Source organism: Myotis nattereri, assembly GCF_964212035.1.
Source record: "Myotis nattereri genome assembly, chromosome: 2".
Classification (NCBI taxonomy): domain Eukaryota; kingdom Metazoa; phylum Chordata; class Mammalia; order Chiroptera; family Vespertilionidae; genus Myotis; species Myotis nattereri.
The window spans coordinates 10,166,307-10,188,621 of NC_138076.1; positions in this window are offsets into that span (position 1 = coordinate 10,166,307).

Here is a 22,315-nt window from a genome sequence, read left to right on the forward strand (position 1 = left end):
CAGTCACTTAATATTTTACCCTATATTGTCCTTCTAGACTTAATGAGATTGTATGATAAATTCCAGTAATTCTTTATTTAATTTTGTTTTCTAGGTACAATCTAAGAAGTGATTTTTTTTTTGACGGCAAGACATTGGCTTTATGAAGAAGGTATTTAAAGTTCTTTATGAAAATATCTTATTGGTTGTACCATTTTTATATATTTTTAAGGATTGCTAGCATCTCATATGTGCAGATATTGTAATTATTTCCCTTCTCAAATACAGTAAATGTAGAAGTTGTATGAAATATAGCCAATCAGTTAATATTCTATAATGAAGAATACTCTTAAAGGTATCCTTTGGTTCTCATTTAGGACTATAGTTTCTATTGGCATGTTACTATAAAAATGTTGACTATTGATTTGGAAGTGTACTAAGTTTACTATATTTACCAAAGTAAAATATGAAGACAAAGATGAATGGAAATAATTCAAACCCTTATATATCTTTACTTCAATATGTAGATGTTTTCAGCAAAATTCTACTTCCCATATAACTGTTTCAAGTATTCACTTAAAATTATAAATACATTTAAAAGTTGAGTTCAAATTAATGTTGTTTTCTTACAAATCACTGGGGAAAATAAACCTTTTTACTGTAATTGTTTATTTTACCCAGTTATTCTAATTATTTATAAAAATTTCAGCTGATAGGCCAAAAAGTAAAATTCATAATTGCTTCCTATATACTAAGTCTTATTGATTTATGTCATTTATCAATAGAAAGTGTTTATTTCCATTTTGTATTTGTAATTTTATGCTTATGATAGGCAGTGAAAATTCAATTAGTTAATTTTTTTATAAGTGAAAAGGACCTGATGGTTACTTCCAACCATATGGATAAAATGTTAGTGCAATTTATCTGACAAAAATTACAAAAAACAAAATGGTCTCATGAGAAGAGTACTTCATTTGGTAGTTGCTCATCTGTCTTTAGATTAACATTATATTTTCTTTAGATTTTATGGCTTGACAGATAGTTAACCTGGGAGATAGATTAGGCAATAGACTCAACCTGAATGTCTTTTATTTTTGTCTACAAATGTTTCATCAGGCTTTGTCATAAATGCTTCTTTCATTTTGATGAAGCTTCTGATAAAAGCAAAAAAAGGTACAATGCTATCATTATAAATCATTCCATTTTTTTCAAATTATTGATTTTAAGAGAATAACTTTTATTGGAAGAGAGCCATACAGGTAGTTAAAATGAATTAAAAATTTTGGTATGAATTTTTCATTAGGATGATTTAGAATGTGATTTTTAACTCTCTCAAAGACCCTGAATTGAATCATATGTACTATTTTCAACTTCTCATTTAAATAGAAAATAAGATTGATCCTGGCTGACCCGTTATTTAAAAAATAATTTATGTTTACGTGTGTGTGTGTGTGTGTGTGTGTGTGTGTGTGTGTATTTGGGGGTACTATAAGCTTTCAACCTCTAGACCTGGAAAATTCACTTTTTTTCCCCCTATTCTTAATGAGATAGCTAGTCCCGACTTGTAGAGGAAGATGATTCTGGTATTTTTTGGAGAGGAAATACTCTAGAAGATGGAATTTTTGGATATCTCTAAATCTATTGTTCAAGATTGAAAAGGGAAAACAAGCAACAGAATATCATGGTTTTTTTTTTTTTAAATAATAATAGATGAACTGTTTGTCTTCAATGGACTGTTATACAGTACACACCAACTCATGCACTTATGAACTATGTTTATTTCCAAGTATAAACTAGATTTCCATTCTTTCTCAGTGTTGTGAAGAGCCACCACACTAAGGCTTGAATTTTAGGGGAAGACCACTTTTGACAATAAAGTCAGTTTTAGAGCTTAGTTCTTCCCACATGACATAATTGCGAGAAAAGGCTTTATTTAGTACATTAAAGGCAAGTGACTTCAGTCAGTGAGCTCTAATGGCTGACTCGCCCTCTCAGTTCTCTACAAGAAGTTCTTTACCTATTAATTGAATGAAGGATTGAACAAAGTAAAGTTTTTTTTTTTTAAAAAAAATTATTATTGTTTTATTAAATAAAAACTGCAAATGAAAAATAAAAGATAAAGACAATATGAAAGAGTCCCCTTTAATGTGTATTTTAATAAAAATATTTAGATTTTTTTTTATCCTATTCCAAGTTTTAAGTTTACCTTTCATGTTCTCTTCAGAGGGCTCTTGAATAGTTGCTATTATCATTATTATTTGGCAGGATTTAGAGTACTCCTGGTAGAACAGAACACCTACATACTATCACTTACTCTTGGTTCTATGGGAAGGGTTGCCACGGTCTGAGCCTGTGTTGGTGTGTCGGGCCCTAGCAGCCTAAATAAACAGATATCTTTACTTAATTGTTGCAGAGTCAGTGAGAAGAAAAGGAATCCAGGTTGAGAAGGGAAGTAAAAGTTTGAAGCTGTCGCAAGGCTTGGTGGAGAAACCAAAGAGAGGTATGAATCATGAGGTCAGAGGCTGGGATGAGTTGAAGCAGGATAGAAAGGCAGAATAAAATGAGTCAAAGGCTTAAATGTTATAGAAGCAGACGGTTGAGCCACAGGCATTTGTCAGTTTAGGTGGTAGTCTTGCCCCTAAATAGTTTCTCTGTCAGGGTGACCAACTGCCCTGAAAGGAGGGTTAGGCAGGGTTAATTATAATCCATGCAATCATTCTTAGTGTGGCTGATATAAATAACTAATATTTCCAAGCACCACCATGAATGGGCTATGTGGGGTGTGGAGAGCTGACATTGGCTAGAAGGCTCTGAATTGCTTTGTGAAACAAATGGTAGTGGCTTTAGGTTTTTAAAATAGAGTAAAAAATAAGAGTGTTAGAAAGGAGGGATAGGACATTCTACTGAGGGGAAACTGACGGAGGGGCTGGAAGTGCGAGTATACTCTGAGGTGTCTGAGGGAGGAGGAGGAAGTAGAGCTCACTGGTGTGGAAGCCTGGCTGGTTTGTTTGACCCACACCCAACTCCCAAGCGGGAGTGATTTTATGTCTTCCCAGCTGAACTTGGGAGGTTTAGTGCAACCCAGGCTCTGATATCGTGCTGGTTCCCAGAATTGGGGAAATTGAATTAGCGTTTGACCAAAATAAATCATGGCAATGCACTTTTGCTGATATCCGTATTCCCCTACTCTGTCTCATGGAGTTTCCAGTGTGCGACTTCTATGGAATAACTGTGTCTCTGTTATTCCCAGGCCTCTGGCTTGTTGCTTTCTGGGGCTGTGGCTGAGCCTCAGTAACTCCAGTTTGGACTTTAGATACCTGTTTTATAGGCACATGTGATAACCAAAAGATGTTGACTGAACATTGTGGGTACTTTGACCCAGTCACAAAAAGAGGGTGGAACTTGTTGAATCATCTCCTTCTAGAATAGTTCAAAAGTTCCAGCAATCCTGGATCATGAAGGTAAGGCTTTAAATAAGTGATTGCATGCTTAGAATTCTTCTTAACAAACAATATTTTACAAACAAAATGATAATAATTATAGCTACAAAGATGCCTCCCAGTATCTCACTATCCTAATGAATTGACTTTATTTTTTCATTTTCTTTTTTAGTTTTTACCAATATATAGACATCATCTTTACTTAGCATTGCAGAGATCTAATGAGAAAATGCAAAGACTTGTATCATAGTACCTATTATGATCTTAATATGTCCTTCCCAAATTCACATATTGGAATCACAAGCCCCAAAGCGATGCTATTAGGAGGTAGGACATTTCGGAAGTGCTTAAATCATGAGGGTGGAACCTTCGTGAATGGCAGTAGTGCCTTATAAGAGGCTGCAGAAAGATCCTCAGCCCTTTGCACAATGTGAATGTACAATGAGAAGTAGGCAACCTGAAGCGGGTCCTGCCCTAACCGCACTGGCACCCTGACCTCAGACCTCCAAACTCCAGAACAGTGAGCAATGAATCTCTGTAGTTTACAAGCTCCCCACTCAATGATATTTTGTTATAGCAACCTGAACAGACTAAGACATTACCCAGCACGTTGAAACAAAAGTAATTAATGAAAGATTGCTACCACCTACCGAACTAGCTGGTGAGTACTATAGTTCCTAGAATTCCTATTTTTGTAAGTGAAGTTGGACCTCCTCTGTGAGAAAGTGATTATTTCACTACCACTGGTAGAAAAATTATTGAGAAGTGTGGACAGTCTCTGTTCTGTGCATTGCAAATATATGATCAATTTTACTGGCTGCTTTGATCCCCAATATTGCACAAGTTCATCTTAAAACCAGATCCCTGAGGTTTTATTTACCCCTTTATTCTGCCCTTCCATTGGGGTTTGGAGAGACTAGAAAACAGTCTCTCAGTAAAGGCAGTGCTGTGATGATCAACACAGATTGGGCTGTGAGGAAAAGGTTATTAAACCCTAGAGCGAGGCGCTGTTGCTGTTGTCATTTTTTAAAATAGGTATTTCAAGATCACATCCCAATATTTGAACTTGATAATTAGGTAACTTTCAATAATGCACATAAAATTGTTCTAAAATATGGAAGGAAAAATACAATTTTGGTGGTAGAGCTCAGTCTGGGGGATAGGAAGTGGGACTAGTTTTAAACAAACTGGTAAATTAGACAAAACTTGACTGAGCCAGCTTGCTCCTTCTTATTCTTCTGCTCTTCCTCCTCCTCATGCTCGCTGATAGAGTATGCTCCCAACTTAGAGAGCTCCTTAATGAATTAGTTATCACAGATGTTTTAAGGGCGTACTTACTAGTGTCTGGAAGGGCATACGTTTTGTAAGAAGAACCTCAGGGGAGAATATTTAACCCAGTGAGAAGCTCTCCCATAGCAGAATTTAAGAGCTGCATTCCTTGAAGGGGAGGTATTTGCTGGACTAAAGGCTTCCTGGACAATTACACCATCAGAGAGCATAACCACTCAATATGTATAAAGACACCTTGAAAAATATTCAAGATCTTTGGGCAGGAATTTGAGTAGATAATCTCAAGATTTAGAGAAGACTGGAAAACAGGAAATTGCAAATCATCCTTTTTGAAAGAAAGGACAGCAGTGTCTGCTCTGTGGTTGCCCTGTGCTGCTCACCTCTCCTGAAGAATGAAGACAGGAATTTAGTGGTTACCTGAAGCCATCAAGGTAAATATTTCTCTCCAGGGATTTAGCAAGCAATTAGGTGAAATCATTTCTTTGGACACTTCTGACATATTGGGACTTGTTGGTCCTCTTAACATTATGTTTTTCTTCAGCAATTGGTTTAGCAGGTCTCCTAAAACGCTTCCCTGAAGGGTCATTCAAAATTCTGTGCTCGTGACTAAGGCTAAGATTACAGGAGATCACTGGCAATATCACTCAGAAGTCCTAAACTCTACTGGGGTGTAGAAGCATGGCGAGGTTGGTTCTTTGTCCTCTAGGGTCTTTGGATCATGGGATGTGCTTTGGTGATTTTGGCATATATATAATAATAATAATAATGTAATATGCTAATTAGACAGGACAGTCAAACGACCTTTTGGACATCCTTCTGGAAGTCCTTCCAGATGACCTTCCAGACAAATCGGGGGCTGCGAGGGCTGAGCCCCTTGCACGAATTTCATGCATCGAGCCTCCAGTAAAGAAATAAAAATCTGCAGCGTTTTTTGTTTTTTTTAATCACTTGGTAGTTGCTAAAATAGTACATAATATAAAAATATATTAAAGAAAGTGAAAACAGTAATGTTATTTACTTTTATAAACGAATTTACCAACTTATATTCATTGGAATTATATATAAACATTAATAGACTCCTTAAGCCAACATTCAAAGATTTTATTAATTTCCTTTTCTATAAACTATATTGACATAATTAAAGCTATACCATTTAGAAAGGTACTTATGCATTCCATTAATTAGGACCTTTTTCTCTCACTAATTTTGTTTTAAGAAGTTAGACATTTATATGTTACTGTAACAGTTAATATCTTAAAAAATTTAAATAAGAAATGTCTACTTTTAGAAATTTCTCTTTTCTTGTCTGAAACTGCCATAACCACAATCTAGTGAAACATTGCTATAAAAGTTCATACCATTATATTTGGCTAAATACAAAACATTTAGCTAGGTTGTACTGAGTATCTAATAGTCAGCAAACTTATATCCACTGATAGCTAATGTTTCATTGTTAAACATATATGGTCTTGTTTTTATTTGCCTTCAAAGGTTAAGTGCTTTGTTCTTCATAAGATTTTCAAACACAGAATAAATCAGGTCTTACCTGTCTGCCAGTTAAATTAGTGGCAAAAATAATGAGGAGTAATTCTTGACTAGACTTTGCAGTTGTTCACTGCTGGCTCAAATGATTTTTATGTCTTTCTATATTCCATAATATATTCTTGCCCAAAGGCATTTTCCTCCCTTTAGAAAATAATCACTAGTTCATTTATTTTCAAGACTTAGCAATCCACAAAATTATGATTAAAGATGTGGAAATTTAATACATATACGAGGTAATGCTGCCTTTTGCATGACACTTCATGGCCAAGGAGTGTTTGTTTGTATTCTCTTCAATCAGGCAGTAAGGTCCGTTTTAATGCATCAGCGTGGTGAGCTGATGATATTCTTGACCTGAGTGAAAGGCCTGGCTGAGAGGTTCTCTTTGTTCTCTGTGGCTCTGTCCTGTGATGTTCGGCTGTTCCCTTTAGAGTGGAGGCTGGCATAATGGACGGGAGAGAGGATGGCCTGGTGTAACCTGACCTACACAAGTGCTTTGGTCTTGATTCAGTTGGACCCTTGGACGGGCCTTTCTAGATGTTACTATGTTAGTATTATATTGGATAGGAAGAATTTGATTAGTTTGGGAAGGAATTTGGTGACTTGGGGAATCAATAGCTCCTCTGGACATTTTTGTAACATGTTGAGCAAGATGAAGTTGCTACTTTTGCCTCCCTCCATTTATAGACACATGACTCTATAAAGGGAAATTTAATCCTTATGTTTCTGATTCCTTTACACTTAACTCATCAAAATGTTGTTTTGTAAGAGCCCTTTGAAGTCAAGGAAGCCTTTTAAGTCATTTTTTATGAGACTTTTTCAAGCCTCTTTTCTTAGGAACAGGAAGTGGCAGTTAGCCAACAGTTAACAAACTCAAACACCAAAAGGTTCAACTTGGGTTTGCATCTCTGAACCCACGAGTGTTTGAATGGACTCTTGACATGACCCATCTTTGCTGTATCTGTAGTGCCAATAGCCACCATAACAGTCCTAATTACCAAGATGACGCCAGGATCCCAACTGCCTGCCAACTCCCAAGTGTTTCTCTAATCAATCCACTTCAGGCTAAATTATGACTCATTTAACTTTAAAGAAACTACTTTATTACCCAATCGGCCCAGCATTTTTGTGTGTGACTTTTGTGAGGGCCATTTAAATTGTCAGTCTCACAAAGCTAGCTAGCTAGAACTTTGAAATCCAGTCACAAGTAAAATTACCCAAGAAGTCAAGTTCATAGGATAGGTTGAGTGTTAATTGACCATGAAGGCTTCTACCCTCAAAGACAGAGATTGTTTCAGCCACTCAATTTTTGAGTAAAGAAGATAACGGACAATTCTTTAGAAAAGAAAAATGCACATTAAAATAAATCGAGCATCTGGCTTCAGAAGTTCTCACTTGATTTATATTCAACAGTTGCTGTAAGTATAAACTAGCCTCCATTTCTCAGGAAATTTAGAGGCCCCCAAAGCACAGTTCTGTTGTCGTAGTTCCCCTGGCCGAATGCATTTGAGGTGATTCTGTCCACTAGGCTTTGGAATCACCTTGGTAAGAATTAATTCTGCAACTTGCAAATTATGCAACGACGAATATGACAAATAGTAACCTGTTTGAAAGCTCTAATGTAGTCTCACACATAGCACAGAAGAGGGGGAGTGAGAAATAATTCTACCAACAGGAGTGTGTCAGTAATCAGCATTGTTTGAAAGCAAAGAGACAGTATCTGGTTAAATTAAAGATGAAAACTCCGTGTGGTTTTTTTGCACTTATTCAGGTAGGTGCTTTAGTTCCTTAGTGGGATTTTAGTCTTTAGAATGACTCATTGTGTTTAGCAGGAGTTTTCCCAGATGTCCATGTCAGAGTGTCTTCCTTCTCCATCCTCACTTCTAACCACACCTCCATAATGTTCTCCCCAGTGTGGGACATGCTGAGAAACTTGAACACAACCTTCAAAACCCCACTGCACGTGCCCTGTGAAAGCTGCAAGTCACTCACTGTGAGTGATTGATGCATAGGGCCAGGATGTGGCTTACAGCTCATCGCAGGGCTGACTGTGAAGAACTTTATGTATGTGGCCTGGCTTCGGAGCCATTGTGAGAATTCTGAACTCATCTGAAGACATTCTAATAATTTTTTTTAATCCAGAAATGAAAAATCTAGAATCTAGTCAATTGCTGAGAGCAGCTTGAAGCATTGTGCCCTCTGAGATTCTCTGTACAAGGGATGTGACTTAAGATCTAGGTTACTCTATCCAACATTTTCACAACCCTCATGCTTAGCTAAGGTGGTCCTAAAGCAGTGGTTCTCAACCTTCTGGCCCTTTAAATACAGTTCCTCATGTTGTGACCCAACCATAAAATTATTTTCGTTGCTACTTCATAACTGTAATGTTGCTACTGTTATGAATCATAATGTAAATATCTGATACGCAGGATGGTCTTAGGCGACCCCTGAGAAAGGGTCATTCGACCGCCAAAGGGGTCATGACCCACAGGTTGAGAACCAATGTCTAAAGGGTGTTTTAAATTACCAGTCATAACCCATTAATTGGTCATGAAATTAACTTAGAAATGAAATACAGCCCTAACCGGTTTGGCTCAGTGGATAGAGCGTCGGCCTGCGGACTGAAAGGTCCCAGGTTTGATTCCGGTCAAGGGCATGTACCGTGGTTGCGGGCACATCTCCAGGAGGCAGCTGATTGATGTTTCTCTCTCATCGATGTTTCTGACTCTCTGTTCCTCTCCCTTCCTCTCTGTAAAAAATTAATAAAATATATTTAAAAAAATGAAATACAGTAGAACATACCAGTGTATTTTACATAGTAAGAGTAAGTGTTGTTCTATTAAACTTTTTAAAAGTCTAACTGTGTTGTGGAAGGGGGTGGGGGAGTGTGGTGTGATATGTGCTGGGTCTTGATGTAAAATTTATTTCTTACTCTGGGTTGCAGTAAAAACAGTCTGAAAGCTGCTGTCTTAGAAACTCTGAAGCAACCTGGAGTTTGGATGTTGATCAAGGAATTACAACCACCCTGCAATACCAAACAGCTAAACTGGGACACCCTCAGCACCAACTCGTGTGGCTTTTGTATGTCATGTGGCTGTTCCCAGTGCCAGCTCTCAATATTCATAGACATGGAAGACAAGAATATCTCGGATAATTGACAAATTTCAGATTTATTTGTCTAATTTTACTCACTTTTCCCCTTAATTTGAGAAACATCTATTGAGTATCTATTCGTGAACTTTCTAGATGCTAGGGAGATAACAATGTAAAAGTCAGACTCTAAACTCATGGAGCTTAAGATATTTTCCCAAGAAAGTCTTATAGTCCTGAGTTATAACTCCAGCTGTTAACCTTCTCTGACAAAATGGGTAATAAACAGAAATTGGTCAAATAGATGAGCAACCTAAAGAAAAAAAGGGAAAATACTGAGCCTGGAAAACACATAATTAGCCCCTAGGAACTCAAGGTAATTGGGAAAATAATAATGTCACACACAAATCTGACTTCCTAAGTTGGCACCCCTCCCTAAAAAAAAATAAAATCTTTAGTTCTATCTGTGAGTCCAGAATCCTGAGTGTTGTCAGTGAGGCTATTGTCACTGGATATCCTGGAATTTCTTCCTGGGAAAGAAATGAGAAGCCCACCATTTAACACTGATTCTGACTTTGAATTCTTCTCTGGGAGCAAAGATAATGTAACAAGTTATTTTGCCCCTTTGTTGTTTATCTTTCCCTGCTTCTTGTTGCTCCATGTTGCATTGTAATGTGTAAGAATCGCCAAGTAAAATCCCTGCAGCATGGTCAGTCATAAATATTCCATGTTTCGTCAACCATCAGCACAAGGAACACAAGATACTTTTTAAACAAAGTTCACATGCCATTGCCTCTAAAAAAGGCTTCCATGTTTTGTTTACACTGCAATTTCCAAAGCTGGCAACGTCTTTCCTTCCTGCTCCTCGGTGTATGAAAAGCTTCCCATGTAAGTGTGATTGTTCTGGTTGAAAATATTTATACTAGTACAGTCTCATGTGTACCCAAATACTGTTCTGCAATAGGATCCTACAGGGGAGGGGCTTAATAGCTTCCATTTTCTTTCAGTAAATTTAACTTGTCTTCACTACCATATAATTTAGCTTTAGGATCCGTCCCACTGTCCTGCAGGAAGTCTCCTTTTAAACCTGATTATATACTTTGAGAACGAAGCTGCCGATTTTTCCCCGAGTTGGCATTTTTTATGGCTGCTCCCCCCCTTCCTGGTGGCAGATTTTGGATGACGCATCCATAGCAACAGTTGTTTTATTTATAAGTAAACTGAAGAAGGAACTTGGACTTTGGCTTGCCGGAGCACACGCAGCCCAGCCAGGCTGCAGTTGCAATTATGTCCACTGGTGGTGATGTGACTCAGGGTTTATCAGGATTTCCAAAGAAATCTGTTCTGTGGGAGGAAATTTATCAGCCAATACAACACACAGTCATGTGGCAATGACTAGTCTCTTAAAGCATACTTTACGTTTTGTGGTTAAAAATAAATTCAAATAGGGCTGAACTCATGGGTAATCTGAGTCTACTCAATGAGTTCAACAACAAAAAGTGTTAAATGATGCAGTCACGTCAATGAATATACAGACCTGTATTTTACAACTCAGGGTCCACGGTGGATTCCATCATAAAGCGTGCTGAGATCTAAGGAGTAGGCTGACCAGCTGAGCAAAGGCTGCTTTGGGAGCCCGGGGGCAGAGTGCACAGGTGTCCACAGGCCCACCTCAGACACAGGCGGGGAGTCCAGGAAAGGCTGTTAAGGATTTGTTGAAGAACTATCTATGCCAAAGTCCAGGGATTTTTTTTTTAATGTTCTAACCAAAAGCTTCCTTTATTCTGAATTTTAACAACCCAACTATCTAAGAGTCTTTAAGAACTGCATTTTTCCCAGGCTTATGGAATGCAAGAGGGCAAACTTGCTAGTGAGAGAATAGGATGACTGTCTAACCAAAATAATTTAATGGCTAAGAACCATTGAAAGAATCTGGAAGAGTCCTACATGCACATAAGTAATTTTATATAATGTTTATCTTCCCCTCCCAGCTGCAGTCACTGCAGATCCCAGGCTATTTGGTGCTGACGGGACTCCGCCCAGGTGACCCGCTAAGCAGGCTTTGCAGCTCCGGATCCTGGCTGCCTCCGTGTGGCCTTGGGGTGAGCCTTGGGCACGCTGATCTCAGCCTCCTGCAGGCGAGTCCTGCGTTTTCCTGACTCTCACGTCGCTTAGTGTTTGTCGTCAGGGGACTGTCTGGACTTTAAGGTCACTTACCACCTTCCTCTTGGTACCATCCTTTGCTCTCTGATAAGCACTCATGGACCCTGACATGGACGTGAACCAGACCTGAACAAGCCCGCGTCCCCCATCCCTCTGGGACCTCAGCTCTGAACCAGCAGGGGGAATTTCCCACAGTTCCCCCCCCCCCCACCGCCTCCCCGGCCCGTCCCCCCTACCCCTGGCCCCAGCTGCCTCCACCTCTCTGCTTGGCTGGGTCCCTGAGACCTCAGCCTGCTGGCCCCCATTCATTCAAGCTCATAATGTTGAATCCCAGATAAATGGCCACTTGAACAGAAAAAGCGTTCAGCTTGCTTCTGTATTTTCCCAGAGACAACCTGACGTGCGATGAAGAAATGAAGCATCACATTCAACTCGACGCCGCCCTGGGTTCCTCACTTGGAAACGCTGCCCAACAGCCCCTCTTTGTAGGGGATGCCAACCAGCAAGGCGGAGGCTGTGCCGCGTTTCAGTGGAGCGTTGCTGCTTTGCAGGGAGCGAGGAACCCTCAGGATGATTAGGCAATTCTTGCTTCAGGATTAGGAGTCTAAAATAATGATTCAGATTTTGGTTAGGGAAAAAGTCAGATGTAATTGATATCCTGTTGTAATTTGGTTGACAAATGATCCTTCCTATACATTTTATTTTTCCAAGAGAGAATTTTGTATTTTCCCATTGGAAAACACTGATATGCAAATTAAAGACAATGTTTATTGTCTTGTGAACCTACTTTCTCATTTGAGATTATCAGAGCAGAATATGGTAAAAAAGCAATGCAAGCTTAAAAAAATGTGGTCCCAAAGAGAGATGTATCATTATGTTACAACTCTGAAATCGATTCTCTCTTTGGTATACTATTATACTATTCCCCACCTCTCCCTCCCTCAAAATAAAAATAAAAGTAAAATAAAATCTAACTTGATCCATTGCTCATTTGGTCTTTGGAACATTTTGGGCTTTAATTCTCAAAATGTAGGGTTTTGATATTTCGAAAAATAATGGTCATTGATCATTTCCAATTTGGAAATGTCTTAAGATTATTTTTGAACATTAAATGAATTTAATATCCTTGTAAGAAAAACACTGTTATACCAGTATTTTAGGGTGTCAGCTATATTTTCTGCCCTGATGAAATATTTAGGCAGTTTCTGGCCAGAGAAGATCAATGGAATAGGGCTGAACACTTTATCAATATAATGAATTGAGATTCTTTTTATTCCCAGATCACAGTGGACAGGAAGGGTTTTGCTCCTAAGAAGTGTATGTTTAACAATTAAAAATAGCTCATAGAATGTGAAGTCACTAAGCAGGCATTTCAAACATGGGAGTGAGAGCATTGTGACTTGCTTTCTGCGATAAGACAGTTCCCAGGGACATCAGGGACTGGAATGGGACGTCAGCCCGACCCTCTTTCTTCCCCAGAGGCGCTTATTTTGGGAACGCTTACAGATGATAAAAGCATGTTTGCACACTATATGCCTGGAAAGAAAATGCAGTCTGCCTGCTGTGTTCGTTCCAATAAAGACAGTACTCTCCTCCCTGCAAAGTCAGGATGCAGTCTGTGGAGAAATCAGATTAGGAGCTTCATTAGCCTCTTCAATGCCTGGCAGTGAGGTCTGACCGGGTCAGGCTCTGGGAGGCCAGTGAGAGACCCCACAGCTGCAGGAGTTAGCGTCAATCAAGTGGAGTGTGCCTGGTGGCTGTTTGAGCGGTTGGAAAGACCGCAGCGTGTACTTTCTCCTTTTCCTGTCTCCCATTAATCCCCGGAATTGCTCGTGTCTTGTATATCCCAGAATGGGAAGTGCCCGCTTGGAAATTATTTTAAGGTTAATTGCTCTCAGGGGACAGTCCTCTGTCGCCGTGATCCTGTAGCTACCCCTCCACACTGACATCATCCTTTCCCACGGAATCTAGAAGCACGGCTGCCTCTAGAGACAGAGGTCAGGCCTGTAGCCTGGAGGCATGGCAGCCTCCCAACAGGGAGGAGCTTGCTCTGGCCTCCCTGGCCTCCCGTCTCAGGCCACAGGTTGGCAGGGGAGACCAGTGGGAAGTGGGACGTGATAGGTGGGGGAGGGTAGCTGCAGCCTCAGGCGTCTGTATGAGGGTATCCATAACTCCACCTGCTTCCCTTCTCATGCACTGTCCTAGCAGACTGAACCTGGGACATGAATTGAAGCTCCGTCTGGCTCTTAGCACAGACATCCATTGAGGTCTAGTCATGGAGAAGGACCACCTGCCCTGCTAATCAGACAACCAGAAACTCCATTTGAAGTAAGTTTTGGGAGAGCTGGGGAGTGTATTAAATACCAGGGTTGATTTTTATGAAAGCAACACATTGGTTTGTTTTCAGTGCCCTGTAGTTGTGGCCTATAGACAATCAGAGCATGGCTTGTGCCATGCCTAAGCTCTAAAGGAGAACGACTGTAGCAAGATAAGAATTCCCTTGGCTCCTATGTATTAATGTACCTTGTGGCCCCTTAAGATACACATACTTGTAAATAGAACCTTGTTTCATCCCTAACGGCAACTACATTATCTGATGGCCTCTATCTTTGTAGAAAGAGTTGGTCAACTCTGGTTTGAGATCCTGCCTCTCCTACTTATTAGATGCATGTCCTTAAGTAGTCACAGTTCTGAGCCTCAGTTTCCCCACCTGTGAAAACAGGGGTAGTTACACCATTTAAGAAATGATTGGATATACTGTATTGTGCTCATTATATCTACTACAGTGCAAGCACTCAGTAGGTAAGTAGTAGGCATAATTAATTATTATTCATTAAAATCTCTGTACTTCATCCTCCTGATAAGCATCACTGAGACAGCTTGTTCAGCTCTAGTTCCCACTCCTTTCTTATCCCCTCTCAGGCTACTTCACAGACCACTGAGATGGACTCTCTAAGCTCATGGTTCTTAGTCCTTTATTGTTGAGGAATCACCTGGAATATTTGTTAAAATGCAGGTTCCCTGGCCCCACCTACAGAGGTTCTAATTCTGTAGGTTTGCAAGGAGGCCCACAGTTGCATTGTGGAAAGCATCCCACGCGTGTTTGACTCAGGTTATCCGACTGAACACGATTTGGAAAAGAAGACCCTATGCGCGAAATGCCGTGTTCACCTGAGCCTTTGGCATCTTGCGATGCTGCTACTTGGCTATCATTTATCGAGTAGCCAACTATGTTTGAAGCATCATGACAAGGTCTTTATACACATTGTGTTATTTCATCTCAACAAGAGTTCTGTGCCACAATAATTTGTGTCCTGGTTTTATGTTGAGGACACTAACACTGGACTATCCCAGATAGCTCCCTCACTCACATGTCTGTCTCCTGGGCTGAGATGACTGGAAATGCTGAGGGCTGACTATTGCCATTCTTTATTTTGCATCAATCATTTTTTTTGTTTAAGCACACAAACACACAGAACTGTACATATATACATGTACACGAATGTATCTCTAACCAATACTGTATTACATTTGTAAGACAGATTCCTATTGGTATATGTTCTACAGTTCCTTATTTACACTGATATTTAATACTCAATTGAATGATTATAACATGTATCTAAGGATAACAAAGACTAAGAATAGTATGTGTTGAGTCTGAATTTAATGTTTAGAGCAGCATTATTCTGGTGTCAGTTTAGGGAGTCTTCCTGAGAGCTTCCACATCAAGCAGGATTCTGAAAGGCACTTTTTGATTGAATACAGAAGGGGATTGACAAGCATCTCTTCGCCTGGGTCATTATCATAGCCTGGTGGCTTTTGAGCGGGGACTTCATCTGGTCCAGTTCTCTGCAATGAACCGTGGAAGTCGCCAGCAAGCTTAGGGTCAGGAGGCAGTCAAGTCCACTTGCCCATGTACAAGATGGTGTAGCGATTTCTTTAACACACAATTAAGTTATCCATTCCCTTGTCGGCATACATTTAGGTTGTTTCCAGTGTTTTTGTTATTAAAAATAACGCTGCTGTGAACATTTGAACACGTGTTCTTGTGCACATGGGGAACTTTCTCAAGGAAATAGACCCCGTGGTGAGTCACGGTGCCTGTGCCTCTTGGCGTGTAGTAGGCAAAGCTGGCTTGTTTTCTGGAGGACCTGTGCTAGCTGCCACTCCCTCAGCAATGCGGTAAGACCCGCTGCTGTGCATTCCTGCAGTGCTTTGCTGTTTCCGACTTGTGATGAATGAACAGACCCCTTGCTAGTCAACTTGGGATGTGATAAGAGAGCTGACTAAACGCAACATTATGGAACCCGCACAGAATCAGCATTAGGGGGCTTCAGGGAAGAGCTTGGTTTATCTCTTTTTTTTTTTTTTTTTTTTTTTGGTATAAATGCCTTGCAGAATGCTGGCACTTACAGGGTTAACATGCTCATATTCACTTGGTTGTAAAATTTTGGCCCTCGAGTTGCCTTTCTCTGGTTGGTGTATGTTAAAAACCCTTAAAAGGCCTGTGTGCATTATAAGCTCTCCAAAATAGGCCGAATTCCAACCTATCAGATAGGGCCTTGGGCGGGTTTATAATAATGGGGTTAATGGCTGAGAAGCATATGCAATGCTCATATAAACAATGAGGTTAGTACATCAAAACAAAAGTGGAGGGACGCTCGGAGGCCAAGTTCGTAAGAGAAGACGTAAACACAAAGAATCTCTGCAGGCCTTTACGTTCAGTAAAATTCCAGATACACGTACACGAATTGTGCAGTGACTTAGGGGGAACCGGATGCAGAACAGCTGTCTGCCCCGCTGAGCAGGTGCTGGTCCTCGGCCAGTCCCTCCAGTGGCGACAAACTGAGGTCGCTGGGAAAGGCAGCTCTTGCTCTTCCTGTCACTTTCCCATCATCTGAAAAACGCTGCTGTGCTGTTCTGCAGGGAGGCAAACACGCCTTCACGGAATCGCAGAAGGATATGGAGAACTCACAAGTCCAAGGGGCGCTGCAACCCTGGGAAGGTACATGCGCCCTTTACCCTGTGTGCTACTGCATTTCCAGGATGAATCCGACTCAGGCCGAGCCAGACTCCAAGCTGCCTTCTCCGTGCCCAGCAGCGTGTGGAATTAGGTGGTGACTCAGCTTTTTCTTAGAGAGACAGGGCTCCACTGCAGAAAGCCAGCCTGCCGCTCGGCAGCCCACCGACCGAGACACTCAGCCACCGAGTGGATGGCAGGAAGGCATCTCTGGGAGGCAGCGCAGAGGCAGCCAAGCTCCCCTTTGGAAATAGCATCCAGTTCCATCCAAGACATTCCTCGGGCTTTTCTGCTACATGTGCAGCAGTGAAGGGGGTGTTGCAGGGGAGACAGAAGAAGGAAGATGGGGTGCTTGTTGCAAGGGGCTCGCAATCAGAGATGTTCTTTGCTTCAAAAGCGAAGAGAGGCGAGAAGAAAAAGAAGTCCCATTGATTGTGCAGCTAAAATAAGCCTTCACCTTCCTTGCTTACAAAATTATCATCTACTAGTACAAACACCAGCGATTTTCAGAAAAAGATGGAGAGCATGAATAAAGGAATGGGTACGTTTGTGGGTGTATTTTTATCAGTGAAGAGAGAAAAGGTGTAGAACAGACATTGTTCCCGAACATGGAGAGCTGGGGGAAGTCAGGCCTCTCATCCGCAAGAGATGTCTCTGGGGAAGTGTTGCTAGCTTCCGGGTGTTGACACTGCGGTGGGGTGAGCTGGACCAATGTCAGCCCAGAAAGATTGGAACAGCCCGTGTGTATCTGGAAGCAAATACTCCACAGATGGAGAGAGAAGTGGGAGGTTAGCTCAGACCACTTGATTTTAATTAAACAGCTTTCAATTCCGTGAGCTTGGAAAAGGCAAGCAGAGCTGATAACGTCCGTGTGACTTTGACTCTATTTCTTTAGCACTGTTTTTCTTTAACTCTAGTTTTCTAACCTAGGTCAAAAAACGAGAGCCTCGCCTATTCGTGCCAACCCTGGCTCTCTGCTGTGGTTCCCTTTCCTAAGGAGGCTAGTGTCTCTATGGCCGGGACCAAGCGTGAGGTCTCTGAGATGCATAGACTCATAGGAGGGAGCTTTAGTAATTGTTGGCTTGGGTCCTCAGAGAGGGTGGATGTGGCCTGGATGTGCTGTTTAGGGATGTTTGACAGAACACCATTGAGGGAGGGAACATGGTTCCATGGTTAGGGGAACAGACGGACTGGGGCACCGCCAACCTGCTCCCTCCATTGCCTCCAGCGCTCGTGGGTAGCACTCAGAGTGCAGATATCCAGGGACATCGTGAGGCCAGATGCAGGAAGCTTGCCAGGGCCCAGGTGCACACAAGGTTGGGGGTGGACTGGTGTGTTGCTTAGAATTAACGCTGGCTCAAGTTCGCTTCCTGCTGAAGGCTTTCTTAGACTCTGGGGAAGAAGAGAGAGAGAGAGAGAGACAGTCTTTCCCTCTTCCGTCTTCATTCTTGTCCCAACCTTATTAATGCCTCTTCTCCCACTTCAACTCAGATATTTCTTACTCAGAATTGATTAGCCAGAAAATGTAGTAATAGCTGTATTGACATTCTAATATTAAACATAAAATGTTGCCCTAACTGGTTTGGCTCAGTGGATAGAGTGTCAGCCTGTGGACTCAAGGGTCCCAGGTTCGATTCCAGTCAAGGGCATCTACCTTGGTTTCGGGCACAACCCCAGTAGGGGGTGTGCAGGAGGCAGCTGATCGATGTTTCTAACTCTCTATCCCTCTCCCTTCCTCTCTGTAAAAAAATCAGTAAAATATATTTTTAAAAACCCCAAAAAACAAAAACATGAAATGTCTAGACCAGTTGTCTTCAGATGGAGGCGATTAACCCATCAGGGAGACATCTAACGATATCTGGAGATGTTTGGGGTTGTCACAGCTGGGGAAGGGGTGCTGGCATGTAGAAGGAAGATGCAGCTAAATGTTCTACATTGCACGGGACAGCCCCTCACAATTAAGAATTACTGGGTAGTGCCGAGGTCGAGAATCCCTGATCTAAGTGAAGACCTGACTTTTGCAGACAGAAGCCTGGAATGGTTGAGTGAGGTTGGATGAGGTTGTGCTGCCAGACCTACTTTTATCACATTTGCTTTAGACTTTATTCCATTGGCCATTATGTATTAGCAGGCAGTTTTTATGATGTTTTTATTACCGAGATTTTTCTATCACCCTGATTATATTTTTTTCTTTTTAAGAAAAGTTGCTAATTGTACTTGTGAGAGGCATCTTGGTTCTGTTTGTGACTGACTTTGAGGTAGAATGAAATTTCCTACCTAGCCCTGTAATCTAAATTCTCTTTTTTGGCTCTGTGTGGAGAATATCCCTGTCTAATAATGATCTCTTTTTTGCTCCCAAGGAGATTATATCCTCATTGAGAATCAAAAACATATTTAGAGGGCTATTGCTTGAATACTTATTCTATTTTTTTCAATTAAATGAAAATATTTTTATTTGTAGTACCGTTATTCATACCATGAATACATTGGCTCAGTAAAGTGAACCAAACAAAAGACTTTACTTACAACCTGCAGATGGTCCTACACCTGACTTGTCTGCTCTTCCCTCTTGCTGTCTCAGAGTGACCACTGCTTCTTGGGTGGATGGATTCACTGTTCATCCTACTGGGCTGAACGCCATCATTTTGTATATGGCAGAGATTTTGAGGCTTAGTGAAGATGCCCATATATTAGTTGACCTTGAATAGAAAGCACTCTTATTGAGAAGATCCTTATTTTTTTTCCATCTTTAACATATGTTTAACATCTTTAACATGAATGTTTTTAGGGGCTGTGGATAAAATAATTAACTAACTAAGATATCCAATCAATGTAGTTCTATCTGCACACTTAAAATCTAATCATTACATAATATAATCATTGAGAAGCCCCTTTTCCACTTCTAACTTTTTCAAGACAATTGAGTCCAGCGTACCCCATGAATCTTTAAATAGTGGATCTTCATCATCACCAGAGCTACATTTGAGCTCTCTCCTATCATAGTCCATGATTTTTGAGAAGTGGTCTCTTTGAATTATATATGATGTTGTCATTGGAAATGTCACCCCATCCCATTAATGTCCACTCACATACCATTAAAATTACTTTCTTCATTTATTTTAAGTGTATATTTATAATGTTCACATGTAATTGGTCATATATCTCTAAAATAATGATTATATTTGTTAAAAATTTTAAAACAAATTCTGCAGGGTAACTTCTGTAAGCATCTAAAACTAGCCGTGATAAAGGTCATTATGGTAGAATGTATCTGCCTACAACCACACGTTGTTGCTTATAATAGAGTAACTGAGATGGCATTCTTTAAGCTAACTGACTCTAAAATCTGAAATAGAAAGTGGTTTCCTCCTTCCTAAGATGGAACTTTTAAGGGAAGAAATTTCTGACCTTAATACAGTGGGGCCTTGACTTACGAGTGTCCCAACTAACAAGTTTTTCGAGATACGAGCCATCTCTAGGCTGATTTTTTGCTTTGAGTTGCGAGCTAAAATTCAGGTTACGAGCCAGCTTCAGATACCCCACCGCTAGTTGGCGCAGCAAACATCACAGTGAACGCCACAACATCAGCCCAGCATCACATGCCATTGTAATGGTGAAAATTGATTTGACATACGAGTAATTTGAGTTATTAGCTCCATCATGGAATGAATTAAACTCGTAAGTCAAGGCCCCACTGTATTTGAGCACACAAAGCATGTAAGTGTACATCTATCTAATTTGTTTCATGAGGGGCGATTATGAGACTTATACTAAGCTCTACTATAACTTGGATACACTGAGAAGAAGCTAATTTTATAGTAGGAAGCTGGTTTCAGCAATAAAACTACATATGTTCCTATATTTTAAATTCTAAACACAGTTAACTTTTGCTTAAATAACTCTTTGCAAAGTTATTACCTACACTCATTCTAGCCTCTGTTCCAGTCCCTAAAGTGGAGAAAGACCCTTGCTTATTGCTTAAATAAAAGCTCCCTGAATGATGGCCACATGGGAAACCACAGAGCCCAGGTGCTCGCTCCTATGACTTCATCCTGGAAACGCCACATGTTTACCCCCAGAGAGGTAGCAATATGTTTCCGAAATAATATGCAAATTAAAAAAAAAAGTTTTAAGGCACAAAATGAATAAAATATTAAGCCAGAGGACGCGGTTTCCAGGTGTGTACCCAAGACAGCTTCTGACAAATGTAAATATTTTCTGAGTAATTACCCTTACTTTATGATGTGTATCCTCAAGGTCATTTAAACAACATAAATGCAAATAAGGCAGAATAAAAAGAATTCCACCTGGATCTCAATCTCATCACCACCATTTAGCACCTGGGTGATCTTGGATAAGTCATAGCTTTTCAACTTTCTTTACCTCTAAGGATGTTCCTGAAGGTGAGTGCCAAAAACACTGAGATAATATACTTGGAAATGCCTGACACACCAATGTCAGTTACTGATTAGCAGAAGTATAAAACTTTCCTTAGTTGTATCTCTGATTGCCAATCATTTATTCCTACTATTTTAATAGTAAGGGTGTAGAATTATTTTGAGGGGCTGCAACAGTATTCTATATTTATAATTTGGGAAAAATATATAAAACTTTGCTTTCAAAATCTGGAACAATGAAAACTAATAATGTATAACCCACTTCAGGCTTTTTCGAAGTGCGGTTACCCCTGGGTCCAGTGTTCAACGAAGATGGGGCTATAGAGGTTGGCTTCCAAGTTGTGGAGAGCTTTGTTTCCTGGAAACTTTTCACACTAAGGCATTCCTTGTTTTTTCCCCACCTATGACTATATCTAAATCAGGTCAGAGTAAAAAACTTTGACCAATGTGCTGAGGCTTCTGGACAAGATGACTGACTAGCCCAGTAGGCTGGCTCCCCACCCTGTGTTCAGCTTGAAATTCTACACAAGCAGCTGGGAGGAGGATGGATAACTGTGGCAACAAAGGAGGTTAAGGACATATTCTGGGAGGTGAACTGCAGTCCAAACCTGGAGAGTATCAGATGCCACTAATTGAGGATGCTATGAAGACAAGCTTTCTAATTGTCCATATCTCTTCATCCTTCATTGCCCTGGATGGATCATTGTTTCCCCAATGCCCTGGAGTGAGGGGACATAGCAGCCCCATGTCAGTAAGAGTGAAGGAGGCAGTTACACGACAGTGCTGGATGGGAGCACTACAGATACAATCTCAAATGAGGAGTCTGAACCCTCTTCTTGTTCAGTGGATAAGATAATTACAACAGAGGGAAGAAGACCCCAGAAAGAGCAGTTCCTGGGCAGAAGTAATTGGGAGTTCAGTGAGAGGCAGGACTAAGACTTGGGGTGGAAGTAGAAGTTTCCAGATTTGCAATAACAGATGTTGTCTCTCTAGGTCGTTTTCATGCCTTCTACATGTAACCAGTAGAAAAGCACATGCAAAGTGTAAGCTTTTATCCCTATTCCCAAATAAGTACTACTAACCAGGAAGAAAAATAAAAAGGTACCTGAGGAGGAATACTAGCTTTTTAAAGGAAAAATATATGTACTGGAGAACCTTATCTGATGGGGCTGAACTATGGCCCAGAGGAATAAAAAGTTTAAAATGGGTATTTTTAGAGAGGAGGAGAAGATATTGCAAGTATGAAGCAGGAATTACCAGTGAAGAAGAGTCAAATGGGGATAGGAAGGGAACATGTAATAGCAGAATGGATATAGCAAAAGAACAAATCAGTGAGATCAAGGATCTAGGTATGAACTTCCTAGAAGGTGCAATAAAGGCATGGAAGGATGGGC